The 17,150-nt window shown below is 39.1% G+C and overlaps 1 protein-coding gene across 1 annotated transcript in view; it reads left to right on the top strand.

The window, feature by feature from the left end:
- The window catches only part of fam49bb (family with sequence similarity 49 member Bb), a 57,122-nt gene that overhangs the window by 23,442 nt on the left and 16,530 nt on the right, over positions 1-17,150 (top strand). The gene's annotated exons all lie outside the window — the stretch shown is intronic.

Raw genomic sequence — 17,150 nt, 5'->3', positions numbered from 1 at the left:
CACATGATCATGATACAACAAAATGTATCAGTGACATGGTTCCTTTCATGCATTAGTGTCACACATTACAGAGAACCCAGATGTTGCTATGAATAAATTTGCATGTAATTTTCTGAGAGTAACATATGAGACAAACTTTACAGACACCAGTATCGAACCAAAAAATTCTATATGTCTTGATACATAACATTTTCAACAAGGTCCAGAGAAGCAACTAACATGACTGGATAAAGTTAATAGTTAAACATAGACAACAACAAAAAAAAAAGGGATAAATATTATGGATTAGTTTATGGTTATAAATAAAACAATAAAACGGGGTTCTGATTTGGTTCATAGTGGTTTGTTCGTGTTATTCCTTGGATAAATGGACAACACAACTTTAATGCTCATCTGTCTCTAAACGTTCAGTTTTTTAATGTTATGGATAGTTAATGTATAAAAACCTGTGACAATTCCTCAGACTTCTCTATCACTGTAGCTGGTTTCTGTGTTGATTTGCTGTATTCAGATAAACCTAATTTAGATAAATAGTTGAGTTGAATTTACATCTGCTGCAGTATTTTTTTAAAAACACTTAGTACTTTGTATTCCGTCTTGCAGATGATAATCTATGCAGACAAGCATTTGAGGTCTGATCTTAACAATTTACCTTCTTGGTCCGTGGTCACTGGTCAGTGCAAACAGGCTGCTGCGTGATTTGGTAATACTTTATCTTATGTCTGTCTCAACATAAGAAAAAGAGACTTATAGTTATAGTTATTTATACAGTGTTGACAGAGTTTAATTAGACGCATGCTTCAATTTCTTAATTTCATTTATGGCAGTTAAAATGTTTTTCATTCTAGTCAAGTCAAGTCAAGTCAAGAAGCTTTTATTGTCATTTCAACCATATATAGCTGTTGCAGTACACAGTGAAATGAGACAATGTTTCTCCAGGATCAAGGTGCTACATAGAACAAAGACAGTGCTAAGGACTTAGTAAGTTAGTCCTAGCCACATAAAGTGCAACTGTGCAACTTGGTGCAAACAGTGCAGGACAAGACAAACAAGACAGACGAGACAGTGCAGGACAAAGACAGTGCAAAAAGTTACAAGACAATACAAAAAGTACAAAAAATACAATACACAAGGGACAATAAACAGTAAACAGAAACAGTACCAGTGTAAATACTGTGTGTGAAGACTGAATGAGTTTCTTAGCAGCAGATCTTGAGATAATATATAGAATTGTGCAAAAACAGCAAATGACTGAAATATTGTATAGTATGTGCAAAACGGCTGAAATGTTGGACAGTTTGTGCAAGAGCAAAAAAGTGTGCAAAACAGCATGTAAACAGTTTGATGGATGTAAGCAGCATGTAAACAGTTTGATGTGTCAGTGTGTGTGTTTTGTGTATGTCTGTGCAGTCCATACAGATGATGTGTGATGTATGTTGTGCCCAGTACAGTTCAGTTCAGTTATTGAGAATTCTGATGGCTTGTGGGAAGAAACTGTTACACAGACTGGTCGTGAGGGCCCGAATGCTTCAGTACCTTTTTTCCAGACGGCAGGAGAGTGAAGAGTGTGTGTGAGGGGTGTGTGGGGTCATACACAATGCTGTTGGCTTTGCGGATGCAGCGGGTGGTGTAAGTGTCCATGATAGAGGGAAGAGAGACCCCAATGATCTTCTCCGCTGTCGTCACTATCCGCTGCAGGGTCTTGCAATCCGAGATTGTACAGTTCACGAACCAGACAGTGATGCAGCTGCTCAGGATGCTCTCAATGGTCTTTTTTCAATACTGTGGAAACTACTGAAACTTACCTATAACATACACCTGACAGACCAGACAGGCGAGTAATATTTCAAATATGTTTGATTTTTTTTTTATTTAAAGGTATACAGATACAACAGACTCAAATTAAAGATTCAGTGACAAAACCAGTCAGTAGACCCTATTTGAGTGTTAACAAGTAGCATGCTCACAGCTGCTAGTGGTGTGTTTAAGACCCTCTTTTGGTCCAGCTTCCATCTTATGACTAGGAACCTCTGAATGGCTGGACGCAGTTAGATCTGTGTTTTCAGGTGTTCAGAGGTCACCTGACCGTAGTAATGTTCTCAGGATTTAGAATGTACTTGAGCAGTGTTCGCAGTAGGACAGTGCTGCCCTCACCTGGTGATACCACTGCATAGAATAAAATTGTATAAGATTCATCTTATTTAAACTGCTGTGTGTAAAATGAGTTCTGTTGTCGCTCTTCATGATCTCTGCTACATGCATTAAGCTTATCATCTTATAAGCATGTTATTTGGATAAAGACTTGTATAGTATAAAGACTATATCCTAACATGCCACAGTATGACATGTTGCCCTCACAGGAACTGGAGTAGATAACGAATGCATTTCTGATGGAATTTCAGTGCGTGGTCACCTGGCATTTTAAGGCCAACTCCTTGTTATAGTTTATATTATTGTTATTTTCCTCTCTTTTTAATTCTCATACTAATTTGGGAGCAATTTGATAAAATTTCATTTAAAAAAATGGTGAAATATATCATATGTGTCATATCATATCCTGCCTGGCCAAATAAAAGAGTAACCCCTGGATTTAACTAAGCAAATACGCAAGAGGCTTCCCTTGATCACTTAAATGTTTGCTGAAATTAAATCAAATAAAAAAGCAACCGTAGAACTCACAGCTATGTTTAATAGTGAAATTAAGAGCAGGTCCACACACAATACAAAGGGAACGCCGGCCTAAGTTCAGCAATGTTCTGTCTCCAAAAAAAAAACAAGGTCAGCTGACAACACGAATATACTGTATTACTAGGTTTTTATATCACTAGAGTTTTTCTTCAATGAAGGCATGGACATTTTCCAAAATGACAGTGCCAGGATTCATCAGGCTCAAATTGTTAAAGAGTCATTCAGGATGCATGAGACATCATTTTCTAACATGGAATGTGAACCACAAGAGTCCAGACCTTAACCCTATTGAGAATCTTTAGGATGTGCTGGAGAAGACTTTACACAGCCGTCTGACTTTCCCATCATCAATGCAAGATCTTAGTGGGAAATTAATGCACACATACACATACACACACACACACACACACACACACACACACACACACACACACACACACACACACACACACACACACACACACACACACACACACACACACACAGTGTATTTTTTAAGTTTGTTGTATTTACCTATGTTAAATAAATGCATTTAAAGTATTAAAACAGCTCAGAATTATGGTTCATGAGGTTCAGCAGGTGGTGCTGTTGTTCAGATTATAGGACTTGGTTGTGTTGTGGGTGATGATGCCATTCTTAGTGCTCTAATATAGTGCTTACAGAAATTTTTTTGTGAATTTACTATATCTACTAATTCATTTCAATGTGAATTGGATATCAAATTATATAGAGGAAATGTGATTAATCTTTCTTTCATCATAAATCATCAATATATCCTATTATGGCTATTATGTCTTCTATACTTGACACACAATGACGTTCTTTTTTTCTACACATTTCAGCAGTGGAAGATTAGCGTGTTATAGAAAAGTAATCAACACTTTCTGAGCAGCTTCTGAGTTGAGAACTCTGTTTGGTATAACTTTTTGTCAAATAACTCATATTTTGTTACAGAAAGAATCTTTTTGCTATTTAAATACGAGTCTGTGTGTATATCCATGGACCATATCCAGTGTTTAGTGTGGTTGTGTGAGGCATCTCAAAAGCATGGGGCAGATTTGACTTGGGTTTGATGAGTCATGCAAAATGCTTGCATTGGCATATGTGGATGTACATGGGAGGGAAAGGATTATTTAAACATTAAGTGGGTTGGTTTCCTTTTAATTTAGCAATGTGTCATCCAATGATGGTCTACACTTATTTCACCACACGCTGTGTATCCGGACTAAAGTTTTCCTAAGCTCGTTTCACTGGCTAGTAAAACGTTGGTGGCCAGTAAAAATCTTCAGTTCTGTTTGGATTACTATGCCAAAGCAGAATAATTAATACTTTTAAAAGACAGTTTTTGCAACCCCTGGTTATGCCATTTCATCCAAATCTGCTTACATTTGTGCAGCTGATGGTTCAGGTCACAGAGCATAACACAGAATCCTATTCAAAAACATCCCATTGCCTACCTTTCCTTTGACATCTAATCTTTGAACTATTTTTAGAGCCAACCTCAGAAACAGGGAGTGGCAGCTTCCATACTTTAATGTCTTAACTGTCACCAGAGGGTGCTGTGTACCTTACACATCACCCCAATCCTCTTAGCGCAAATCTTTTGCATGCCAAACACAGCACGAAACTCCTGTGCCAGTGCCCCACCCTTAGCACAGAAATCTCAACGCCTCACCAGATTAACACCTTTAATCTGAATTTTTTACACTGGGCTCTCTTCATGTGATTTGTATCTGTATGACAGCTGAGTAATAAAAGGTAGCAAGTCATGGTCAAAAAAAGTCATCCATTTAGTATGCTAGTGGTGTGACGTGCTATTATTACTCTTAGACATATAGACATATGTGTACGAATGTACATTCTTTTGTAGACAAAATGTGCCCACGATTCAAATACATAACAAGTTTGACATTGTTCAGACCTTAAGTTAGAGCTAGTGCACAAGAATGTAAAACAAATAATAGCGTACAGATGAGTACAGAGGGTAAAGTTAGGATTGGTTTAGCTCTACTTCTCTACAATCATACACTAGAAATGCAAAGGTAGCAATAGATTGTGTGTGTTTGTGTGTGTGTGTGTGTGTGTTTGTGTGTGTCTGTCATGAAAGCTGCAGCTGTTATTTAAAAAGTAAAATATACAGAATAATTTATTTGGGTTCCTGAGGTTAGGGTTAGTGTTTAGGCACAAACATAGCATTAAGAATTTAGATTTCAGAAAAATAATGTGTGTGTATATGAATGTGTATGAGTGTGTGTGTGTGTGTGTGTGTGAGAGAGAGAGAGAGAGAGAGAGAGACACAAACCTGCATAAATCTGTATTCACAGCTTAACTTTACCCTACGCTGTGTTCCTGCACCTACACATTGGCCAGAGCCTGCAGTAAGCAGTGGCACAGTTACATGCTACATTTGCTGCCTTTTCGTCTCCAGGAGAAGACACTTGGAATGTTAGTGTCTCCTGCTTGAATTCGGACTAAGACAAAGTCCCACTGATAAGCATTTATAAATGATAGTCTTTTGTGGCTCTGTTTTCTCCTATGCATCATCAGGAAAGTTAACATTTTTTACAGATTAGGTGGCTCAGGGTGGTTTTGAAATGCAAACAGAGTGCATGTGATGAGTGTATGATGATTAAATAGACTTTGAAGGGTTTGTACAGGTTTGGCTTAAAATTCTTTCCCTGTCCATGAGTGAAGGTGCTATGTTTTAGCTTGTTATGTGTTGTTGCCATGGTTACATGCTTTGATCATGAATGGTACCATGAAGATTAAGAGGTGCTACTGAAGGAAGGATTAACCAAAATCCTGCTCTAAACCTGGTGTGTTAGATCCCACTGCATACCAGCGACTCATTTCTGCTGATCTGACTTGTAGTAAAAAGGATTAGTTATTAGATAATGTTTAAACAGATAATATACTATGATTTGTGTAAGATAATCAATCATAATGCAAATTTCAAGGTAGGTTTATGGCTTAGAACATTTTTTGCCTGTGAGCCATCAAAGCCTCTTTTTTTTTTATTGTCCATGCCTTTTGTATTTTACTTCCTCTCTTTTTTGCACAATAATGGAGCTGATTATTTAATGGCAGCCCATACGGCCAGGTTTATGAATTACAAACACTGTAAGGGTGGATTATGGTTGTGGCATGTGCCAGTTGAGGGGTCATCACCTCATTTTCTGCCTCTGTGATTGGATGAGTGTCATGGGGTCCAGGCTATTGCTAATAACGCACCAACACACCACAGGAGATTTAGGTCAGTTAGAAACTGTGCCCTGTTATTGCTGCTGCTGCTGCTGCTGAGGATGCTACTGCAGACTGACACAGAAGAGTGATGCATATATTCACAGCTTAATGCTCAAGACTGATGAACTCCATGCTCTAGTGCAGTGGAAATTTTGCTAATTGTCCATGCTTTAACAAATGTAATCCAAGTAAATCTGTTTACTTTAATGAGCCACATCCTTTTGTCAATGACATGATCACAATGGGCCATTATTCAGACTTCAGTTATGCGCACTGGGTGAGGTGATAAATCAGACTTCAGAGGTAACCACAAACGTGCACACAACTCAGATTGTTGTGCATCATCTGTTAGAGTGAGCTGTAATCATAAGAGACGATGGCAGAGCAAATGTAATGTAAAGGTAAGCTGACTGCTTGGTCAGCTTAGCTATTAAACCATGAGTAAGTTTCCTGTAGAGAAAAGCACAGTTCATTTGCTAAAACCCTAAATAGCATTTAGACAAGATGAAATCTGCTAAAACGCTGTCACTACTGTAGCAAAACGCGGTTGTAGCTGCCTCTCTACATTACTACGATAGAAAAGAGGTGTTATTTGTGTACTAACAGCGTTTAACTCAGGAGTTATTGACTCGGGGAAACTCCAATCTGTGAATATAGCGCTCCTTCAGTTCTCTTCAGCGCTGGAAAGCTGATCCTATATTAACACGGTCCTACTCAGTTTTCTGAAGCATTTCTTAAACATCGGAGACCCTACCTTTAACTCCGACACCAAAGGAGATGACTTCAGTGGTTTCAGTGCACAGGAGGAGGAAGATAGTGACCAATGACTTTCTTGGTAGGCTACTGTTTACTGCTAATTTGTTATTTTTTTGTTACAAGCCGTGTTTCGTTAAAGCCTATTTATTTTTGTGACAAGCCGTGTTTCATTAAAGCCTATTTATTTTTGTGACAAGCCGTGTTTCGTTAAAGCCTGTGTAAAGTTAATTTGTTTCAATGTACCTGTAGGCACCTGCGGCTAATAGACATGTGCGGCTTATTTATGTTCAAAATAATAATTTTTTTTAAAAATTCAGTGGGTGTGGCTTATATTCAGGTGCGCTTAATAGTCCGGAAAATACGGTAGATAAGATAAATAGTAACATCATTTTAAACATTCCAATTTTTATTCTCTTTCTATACTTATGTAAAGCTTTATGAAAATAGCACTATACAAATAAATTGAAGTGAATTAATAATAATAAAAAAGTAAACTTTATTGTTTTATATAGAAATTTGTACATTTTGTTCACACGTGAGATTAGGTTAAAAACCAGATTGTAAAAGCAGTTGATTAGTCTATTCACAGGTTCTTTCTCTATGTGTGTATGGTTGTGGGGTTGTGAAGTTGGATAGTCCAGGACCAGGGATATGATCCACAGCAGTGGGTCACTTTAGAGAGATTAGGCTTTATAGACCCATGCGAAACATCACATGGATCATAGGGAGTAAAGACAGATCTTTTCTGCTAAAATTGAGAAATTAGCAAAATGACCAAGAGCTCTCGAAAGCCTGGTGAGCAGTGAGCAATATTTATGTTCACATACAGTTCCTCTCTCTATCTCTCTCTCTTTCGCTCTCTCTCCAACCACTTCACACTTGCTTCTGCTTAGCTGCTGGAAACTTGAAGTTTTATGGCACTTTTATTATTCTCTGCTCTCTTGCCAGCTCTATGTTTGAATTGGATTCTTTCTTATCAAACACTTTGTGTTCGCTTAATGAAAACATGCAAATGCATGTGCTTAGAATGTAAATCACTCTTAAATTAAGTGTGTTATAGGTAAAAATGTGTGATTTAGCAGTCATTTATTTCTGATTTGCCAATAGGATTCATCACACTTTAGAATCAGTATAATGCAGGGCCCTGGGATTGAAAAGCACCACTGTAATTATTCTTTCATTACTCTAGTGTTCAATATGTATCGGTGTTCAGATTCTAATGCATATCAAAAATGGGTGAGCGTGTCTTATGTTCTCTCTCTCTCTTTCTCTCTCTCTCTCTCTCTCTCTCTCTCTCATTCTATCTCCCTCCTCTCTCATTCTCTCTCTTTCTCCTTTCTCTCTATTCTTCTCCATATTCTTCTCCCTCCTCATCTATGCCCACGTGACTGAGAAAAAGGGTGGGGAGCATGCACATGTCTTTCTGGCACCACAGAACTAGCGTAGTTCATTGAGACACGTGGACTCCCATGCTGCAATGCTGCAACAGAATGCCATCACCCTTCTAATTTATCCACTGTGTGTGTGTGTTTGGGCAGGCATGCTTGTGTGTGTATTTTATTAAAAAAAAAATAAAAAATGATGTGACATACGGCTAGGTATAGTGACCCATACTCAGAATTTGTTCTCTGCGTTTAACCCACCCAAGGTGCACACACAGCAGTGAACACACACACTCCGTGAACACACACCCAGAGCGCTTGTGTGTAAGGTTCTAGGTTTGAGGATGTTCTGTTTATGTGATAGATTTGCAGAAAGCTTTCACGAGGAAAAAGATACTAGGAAACCTTTTTTGATGAACTCATATGAACGCTTTTTTTTTTCATCAAAAGCATGAGCATTATAATCATTTTACATCTAATTTTAGATGAAATGCATGTTGTTGTTTTTATCTTGTCTTTGCTTCTTGACCTAAATTTAGTAAGTAGGTCAGTTTACATGGTTAGCCCATGTAAAGGCTAATCTCTTAATCAAGGAGGAATGTGGAATATTCCGAACTCCAGCTTCCATCTCCTCTTGTTGCAGTGCTGTTGTATTGGGTTGAAGTTTTTGGTGCATTACCTCATCGCCATTCATGTATTCATGCTCATGCTTTTAAGTTGTACTATTTTTCCAGTCCTGCACCTCACAGGCTGCAGCCTTATTGGCTCTTCAGCAAAGGTTCAGTCTTTTTTTCAGCACCATGGATACAGTGCAACGCAGGAGAGCTGAACATTAACCAATCAGAGCGCAGGAGTGAATTCGTAAGCTCCATGTGGCCTCAGATGATCCCCCACATGTACCTCAATCCCTCTATAGCTACTGTGCTCCAGCACGCAATCTCTTCAGTGGGAGGGGGTGTTGATGATGTGCACCAAAATCTTGCCTATGGTTCTGTCTTGGTCATCAAGGGCTCTCACAGAGAGATCCTGAATCCTCCAAGATCACTGAGAGGATTTTATAGTCTCAACACATCATCCTTAAAGTATTTTTTTTGCTTTTGTAAAGATTTTAATGCCTTAACTCTGCAGTGGGCATCATAACTATCCCAGTGCCTAAACAGTTCTTCTCTTGTGCTGCTAAAATTCTAATAATGGAAACAAACCTGGTCTTTATTCTCGAACACAAACTCTCTCATTTACACATTACTGCCATGATTGGTAAATTTTACATTAACATAGTATTACCATGTGCTTATTTTTTTTTTACATTATAATAAAAAGCATAATAAAATCTGTGTAAAGATACAGCTAGACATACTTCTTAAATATTTGAATATATGAACAAGAAAAAACTATTGCCATTGGTTTCAAAGCCATTCTAAATCACACACCTGTCTTGACTTGATCCCACCTTAAAACCAGTGTGAATGATGAATTAAATACTTTTATTTTCTTAGTTACATTTTTGTCAATTACATTCTAAAGCTTATAGATAGTAGTTTTTTCTTATATGTTTGAATTGTATCATGGGTATTAAAAACGGTGTCAGTTTCATGTTAGTTTTCCTTAGCATGACCTCATTACTGTGCTTGTGGGATGGAGTGTGGCATTGTGGGTAGATTCACTGGGAAGGGTGGTAAATAGTAACTGACATCTACTGACCTGGACTCAGATCTCAGATTTCCTCACCACTGACACAATTCATATCGTAACCTACTAACCCCAAACATTCACAGAGGCTTATTACAGCCACAGTAGGGGAAAATATATCTAATTTGAAGCAAAAATATATGCTGGAAAATGTTTGGCTGTCTCCAGTTTACACCTCTTGTATTTGGTTGTATTCAGTCTCCTCTGGTTTATCTCACAGTCATTAATTTCTTCCTTTATTAATTTATTTACTTCATTAATTTATACCAGAATGCTTGCAAGCATTTATTTGACATTTGGTAAAACATCCAATTCCGTTTTTATTTTAGGGTGAATGTGTTTTTGAATGATTTTTTCTTTCCCGTTACTAACCTGAAAATACAAAATGAGGCAAAAGTTCGTTCATTTATTCATTTTCTACCGCTTATCCGAACCACCTCAGGTCACAGGGATCCTGTGCCGATCTCAGGCGTCATTGGGCATCAAGGCAGGATACACCCTGGACGGAGTGCCCACTGATCGCATGGGCAAATGTTTATGAACCATAAAATTAGTTTAATGATGTTTTCCTGCTGAACTTTATATAATAACCTGATTAAGTCAGCAGTTGTCTTTATTAGCAAGCTTACCATTTTGTATCCCAGTTGATATGTTCTCATTAAGATGTGTAATGACTTGAATTAATAAGCAGTTTACTTTTAAATCCTATTTAAAGCATATCAATCAGACATACAAGTACAGTGTTACTAAGTATTGCTGAACTTTCATCAAACTGGAGAAAGAACAGAAGTATAAAAATATAAAGATTTTTTAAAGGTTTTATTTAACATATTTAATGATTGCAATAAAAGTGTAACAGTGTAAATGAATATGAATGCATCATATTAAATAAACATAATGTGTTTTAAACAAATAGAAATAGACACACGAATACAAAATTCAGTTTTATGTTGTTTTGGTTTGTTTGGTTTGGTCAGTTGGTTTGTTCTAAACTTATCCCTTCTGATGTCCAAAATAAAACCATATTTTACCATATTTCAGTGCAAGCTGGCCTGAAATTCACAAAAGAATTTAGCTTTTATTTATAGCAAGCACTGACCGCCTGCTGTACACATGGCATTGTAACATGTGACTACTAAAAAGACTACTACTCAATGGCTAAATTCGTCTTTTGGTGATTGGTTACTCCAGTAACACTGGAAACGGCACACCTTATGGCACACTTGTAAAAGTTAAAGACAGTAAAATGGTATGCTGTGGTTAGAGCGAGTGAATGCATGGTACTTTATGACTCAAATCCTTGATGATATTTATTTATACATAAATAGAGTAAAACTTGTGTGTTATATACTGTAAATTCAGTACACACGGACTGAAGTAATTTAAGTCTTTGTTACGTTTAATTTTGATGATTTTGGCTCACATTTAACAAAAACCCACCAATTCTCAAAAATTTTGAATATGGTGACATGCCAATCAATCAATCCAGTACTAGCTCCAGATCCTGGGTGTTTCCTGGTTTAAACTCCGAATGGCCTGCGGGAAGAAGCTTCTCCTCATTCTCGCTGTGTTTGCTTTCAAGCGTTTCCCTAAACGCAACAAAGAAAAGAGTCCATTGTTGGGATGGCTGAGATCCTGTACAATCTTCCTGGCCCTGGACCGGCACCGCATGCTGTAGATATCCTGCAGGTCAGGGAGCTCTGTGTGGATGGTAAGAGGAGCTGAAAGCACCACCCACTGGAGGGCTCGCCTGTCCTGCTTGGTGCTGTTCCCGAACCAAGAGGTGATGCTATCCATCAGGACGCTCTCAATGGTGCAGGTGTAGAAAGTCTTTAGCACTTGAGAGGGTAGTTTGAAGTCCCTTAAGCGTCTCAGATGGTACAGACGCTGCCGGGCCTTCTTCACCAGGGTGTTGATGTGACAGGACCAAGACAGGTCCTGTGTGATGTGAACACCTAGGTACCGGACACTGTCCACTCTCTTCACTGTGGTCCCGTTGATGTTTAGCGGTTGGTATGACCGCTCCTGCTTTGTGCTGAAGTCCACTAACAACTCCTTTGTCATGCTGACGTTCCCCTGGCACCATCTCTCCAGGTTTTTAGTCTCCTGTAGGTAGGCCGTCTCATCATTATTGGAGACCCGGCCCACCACAACAGTGTTGTCAGCAAACTTGATAATGGTGGTGGAAGTGCCACACAGTCATATGTGTACAGTGAGTACAGCAGGGGGCTCAGAACACAACCCTGGGGAGCTCCAGTGCTGAGGGTGAGGGTGGATGAGTTGTGTTTGCCCAGTCGTACGGCTTGTGGTCTGTCTGTCAGGAAGTTGGAGATCCATTGACACAGCCATCCATTGAGTCCCAGGACCTCCAACTTAGAGGTGAGCGTGGAGGGAATTATGGTGTTAAACGCTGAACTGTAGTCCACAAACAGCATTTTTGCATAATTCCCTTTTCTGCAGTCCTGATGGCTCATTGTTGTATTCCTCTTGTTAAGCCACTCCTGAAACACAGACAATGTCAGAGGCGTCTTAGCTGGGCTAAGGAGAAGAAGAACTGGACTGTTGCCCAGTGTTCCAAAGTCCTCTTTTTAGATGAGAACAAGTTTTGTATTTCATTTGGAAACAAAGGTCCTAGAGTCTGGAGGAAGGGTGGAGAAGCTCATAACCCAAGTTGCATGAAGTCCACAGTTAAAGTTTCCACAGTCTGTTATGATTTGGGGTGCAATGTCAGCTGCTGGTGTTGGTCCACTGTGCTTTTTGAAAACCAAAGTCATTGCACCAGCTTTTTAAAGATGCTGATTTCATTTTCCAGCAGGATTTGGCACCTGCCCACACTGCCAAAAGCACCAAAAGTTGCTTAAATGACCATGGTGTTGGTGTGCTTGACTGGCCATCAAACTCACCAGATCTGAACCCCATAGAGAATCTATAGGGTATTATCAAGAGGAAAATGAGAAACAAGAGACCAAAAAATGCAGATGAGTTGAAGGCCACTGTCAAAGAAACCTGGGCTTCCATACCAGCTCAGCAGTGCCACAGACTGAGCACCTCCCATGCCACGCTGAATTGACGCAGTAATTAAAGCAAAAGGAGCCCCTACCAAGTGTTAAGTACATATACAGTAAATTAACATACTTTCCATAAGGCCAACAATTCACTAAAAATATTTTTTATTGGTCTTATAAAGTATTCTATTTTTTTGAGATAGTGAATTGGTGGGTTTTTGTTAAATGTGAGCCAAAATCATCACAATTAAAAGAACCAAAGACTTAAACTACATAAGTTTGTGTGTAAAGTTTTGGGGTCTTGGCAAACCTCTTATCTTACAGCCTACACCGTCTTTATGTAGAGCAATAATTCTTTTTTTTTTTCAGATCCTCAGAGAGTTCTTTGTCATTAGGTGCCATGTTGAACGTCCAGTGATCAGTATGAGAGAGTGAGAGCGATAACACCAAATTTAACACACCTGGGACCTTGTACCACTAACGAGTCACATGACACCAGGGAGAGAGAATGGCTAATCGGGCCCAATTTGGACATTTTCCCTTAGGGGTGTACTCACTTTTGTGGCCAGCGTTTTAGACATTAATGGCTGTGTGTAGAGATATTTTGAGGGGACAGAAAATCTACACTGTTATACAAGCTGTACACTCACTACTTTACATTGGAGCAAAGTTTCATTTCTGCAGTGTTGTCACATGAAAAGACCTAATAAAATGTTTACAAAAATGTGAGATGTGTAGCAGGTTTACTTCACAACATTGGGATTTGGGGTTCCAAACTGGCCACTAACCCTGTGTTGTTTCATGTCCTCCCTGTACTTTTTGGAGTGTTCTCTGGGTTCTCAGGTTTCCTCACTCACTCCAAAAACATGCATTGTATGTTGACTGGCATATCTAAATTGTCTGTAATGAGTGAAGGTTTGAGTGTGCATGCAGTTGTGAGTGGCACCCTGGTCAGCATGTCCCCTGCCTGGTGCCCCATGTCCTCTGGGATAGGCTTCAGGGTCCCTGTTACAATGTGTAGGTTAAATGGTACAAGAAATGGATGGATGAATGGATGGATGGATGTTTTTCAGGTGACACAAGGGTTATTTAGCCAAAAATCTGTTGTAAAACATTTTCATTAGAAGCACATTAGTTTTACATTACAAAGACTAATGTTTTTGCAGCTAGGAGTATTAGACACAAAACCACACAGTGATGCAGACAGAGAGGACAGTAATTCATATGAACTACATGTCTTCTAACCTGAGGAATCCATATGGCATTCTATCTTGTCTTTTCTTCTTCTGCCTGTCTGAGACTCTGGGTTCATCTAAAACACACAAGCTGTTTAATTACAGCAGGAGTTCAGGGAACTGAGCTGAGGAACTGAGCACAGTGTTGAGCTGAAAGCATATTTAGATCCCTAAAGTGAGGATGGAACACATTAAAGGGTGCACTGATGTTTGCTCTGCCCCTCTGCCCTGCTAAAATTGAATTCTCACCCACTAATTTGGTTTATTGGGAGCCGTCTTCTCTAATGATGTCTAAATCGTTCCCAGACACGCGCACACACACACATACACACACACACATACACACACACACACACACACACACACACATACACACACTATTTGAAATAATCTCTCCCACCTGCTGTCCCTAGTCTTTGTCTCCTTCCACAATTTCTCCATGTCAGTTCTCCCAGTCACACTGGTATGCTTGTACATTTATTATTGCTAACGCACAACAGGACAAGTGTCTGAACCAATTTCACAACTGCACAAAGATAAATAATTAAGGAATTATTATTGAGTCAGGAGACTGAGGGCGACAGAGGATGTAAACTATAAGGGATGACAGAGTTTTAGCTTTTTCTGAAGACTTAAGGAATTTGTTCATTAGAAAGGACATTATTTACATTTACATGACTTAATGTCCAGTGTCACCTAAATGATGATGGGTTTACTTTTGAGTCTGGTTCCTCTAAAGCAGAGGTCACTAAAAGGCGGATCGCGGTCCGGGTCCGGACCCAGAAGCTGTCCAATACGGACCCGGACCTACGGCCAAAACAAAAGGTTATGCTTTAAAACTTGACGGGGCGCTTCTGTTTTCTCATTTCTGTTCATACTTCCCACTGGAGCACTAAACCAGTGTGTCTCATATGTACAGAAACCGTGGCACTTATTAAAAGTGGCAATGTGAAAAGCCATTATGAGACAAAACATAAAGGTTTTGAACAAACTTATCCACTCAAATCTGAAGACAGCGTCCCTGAGACAGCTTTCCCAGGTCTGAGGGAAGTAGCCCTATACATCCTGACCATGTTTGGCTCTACATACAACTGCGAGGCAGCTTTCTCTACAATGAACATAATCCAAACTAAATATGGTTCCAGGGTCACTAATGAGCACCTCCACATGTGTATGAGAACGGCCCTGACTCCATTCAAGCCCAGGTTTAACCCTAACCCAAGCCCAGGCCCAGGTTTAACCCTAACCCATAACCTAGGTTTAACCCTAACCCTAACCCAATTTATTTGATTTGACAGTCAGGTATTGATTGCTTGCAGATGTTGATACAACTTCTAGGCTACTTAAATATATATCACACTAACTAGTTAGACATTATGATCTTCCGGACCTTCGCTTCAAGAAATATTCTCTTACTGGACCTCTTTCAATTTTAGTTGAATACATCTGCTCTAAAGGTTTCTGCCTCATATCATCTCAGGGAGATTTTTTTTTTGCCAGAGTCCCCTTCGTCTTGCTTATTGGGGAAAATTGTTAGAGATACTTAATTTGAAACCTTAAACTTTGACATTTTTATTGTGTTTCTATGCTTATGTAAAGCTGCTTTGAGACAATGTGAGTTGTTAAAAGCGCTATACAAATAAATTGTTCTTCAATTTGGTGGGCTGTTAGTAAATGATAGAAATATAGTGTGTTGTGCAGATGAGTGAATAACAACCTCTGCATTCTGCTTTCTTTTTATTGTTCAGTGAGGATTTACTATGATAACACCACCCAGTAAGTGCTACTATGCATGCGGTGACACCCAAGAAGTTAGATATGTATGGGCAGTGCAGCTGATCAGGCAGACGGTAGATGAAAAACAAGCTTTGCTTTTTATCTGATACTCATTAAGCTGTACCTAAAAAAAACGCAAAATACTACTGCACTTAAATGATATGCTACTACACCACTAGTGTTATTACTATTTAGGTATATTGTTTCATGTGTGGTTTCGACAGAACCTTACATCCTATTTATGTGTGTATGCAATCAACAGCAAGACCAGTTCAAAGAAGGCACAGCATGTAACCTATTTTGGATGATTTTCAGTCGACTCTGCCTTTTTTGTTTGAACACTAGTGCACTTCAGCTGTGTTGTCTGCATGTCTGGATACATCGTTGGTCAACGACATGACAAGTGTCAAAGTTCCACGTCTTTTTTTTGTCATAATCAACTCACACTTCTGACTAAACTTTTTTTGTGACATCACATGGAACTTGGAATGCTACTACCAGTCAAGTGTGACCTTCATGATGGGTGATTGCAAAAGTCTGCAGTCTGCAAATGATTGTAACATAAGCTTATTGTATGTGTTTGTAATGCTTCCCACATACTTGTGGGTGTGTGTGTCCTCAGCTTCATGAGCTTGACTGTAATGTGGTATGCCGCCTTGCCCTAACACTGTAAGTCTCACTAACTGTCTCTCACAGCTATCTCTATCGCACGTCAGTTTAGAATCCTGCGAATGACAGTGCCATTTTATCATTATATATTTTGTAATTTTTAATATTTATAACATTAATATTAACATGTGGGAGGCACGGTGGCTTAGTGGTAAGCACGTTCGCCTCACACCTCCAGGGTCGGGGTTCGATTCCCGCCTCCGCCTTGTGTGTGTGGAGTTTGCATGTTCTCCCCGTGCCTCGGGGGTTTCCTCCGGGTACTCCGGTTTCCTCCCCCGGTCCAAAGACATGCATGGTAGGTTGATTGGCATCTCTGGAAAATTGTCCCTAGTGTGTGATTGCGTGAGTGAATGAGAGTGTGTGTGCCCTGCGATGGGTTGGCACTCCGTCCAGGGTGTATCCTGCCCTGTTTTTTTTTGTTATTTATAATTTATTGCAGAAATATGTCTACATTTACATTTAGTTTTTTGTTTTGAAAATAAACAGAACTTTTTAGAATTTTAAATTTAAAATAAAGAAAGTACATTTTCAATACCTGAAATATTTAATGCTTAGAATTTAAGGTAATATTTAATATAATATTTAATTCAATTCAATATTTTGCTCTATTACTAGGTGCCAATTTAAATGTAAATAAACTGGGGTTATTCACCATGCCAACTGCTAGATTGTACAAAAGGTACAGATTGTGTCAGATTACTGAAGCA

The sequence above is a fragment of the Tachysurus vachellii genome, chromosome 25 (assembly GCF_030014155.1).
Source record: "Tachysurus vachellii isolate PV-2020 chromosome 25, HZAU_Pvac_v1, whole genome shotgun sequence".
Classification (NCBI taxonomy): domain Eukaryota; kingdom Metazoa; phylum Chordata; class Actinopteri; order Siluriformes; family Bagridae; genus Tachysurus; species Tachysurus vachellii.
The sequence above is the reverse complement of the archived record's forward strand: the minus strand, read 5'-3'. Positions and strand labels throughout refer to the sequence as shown.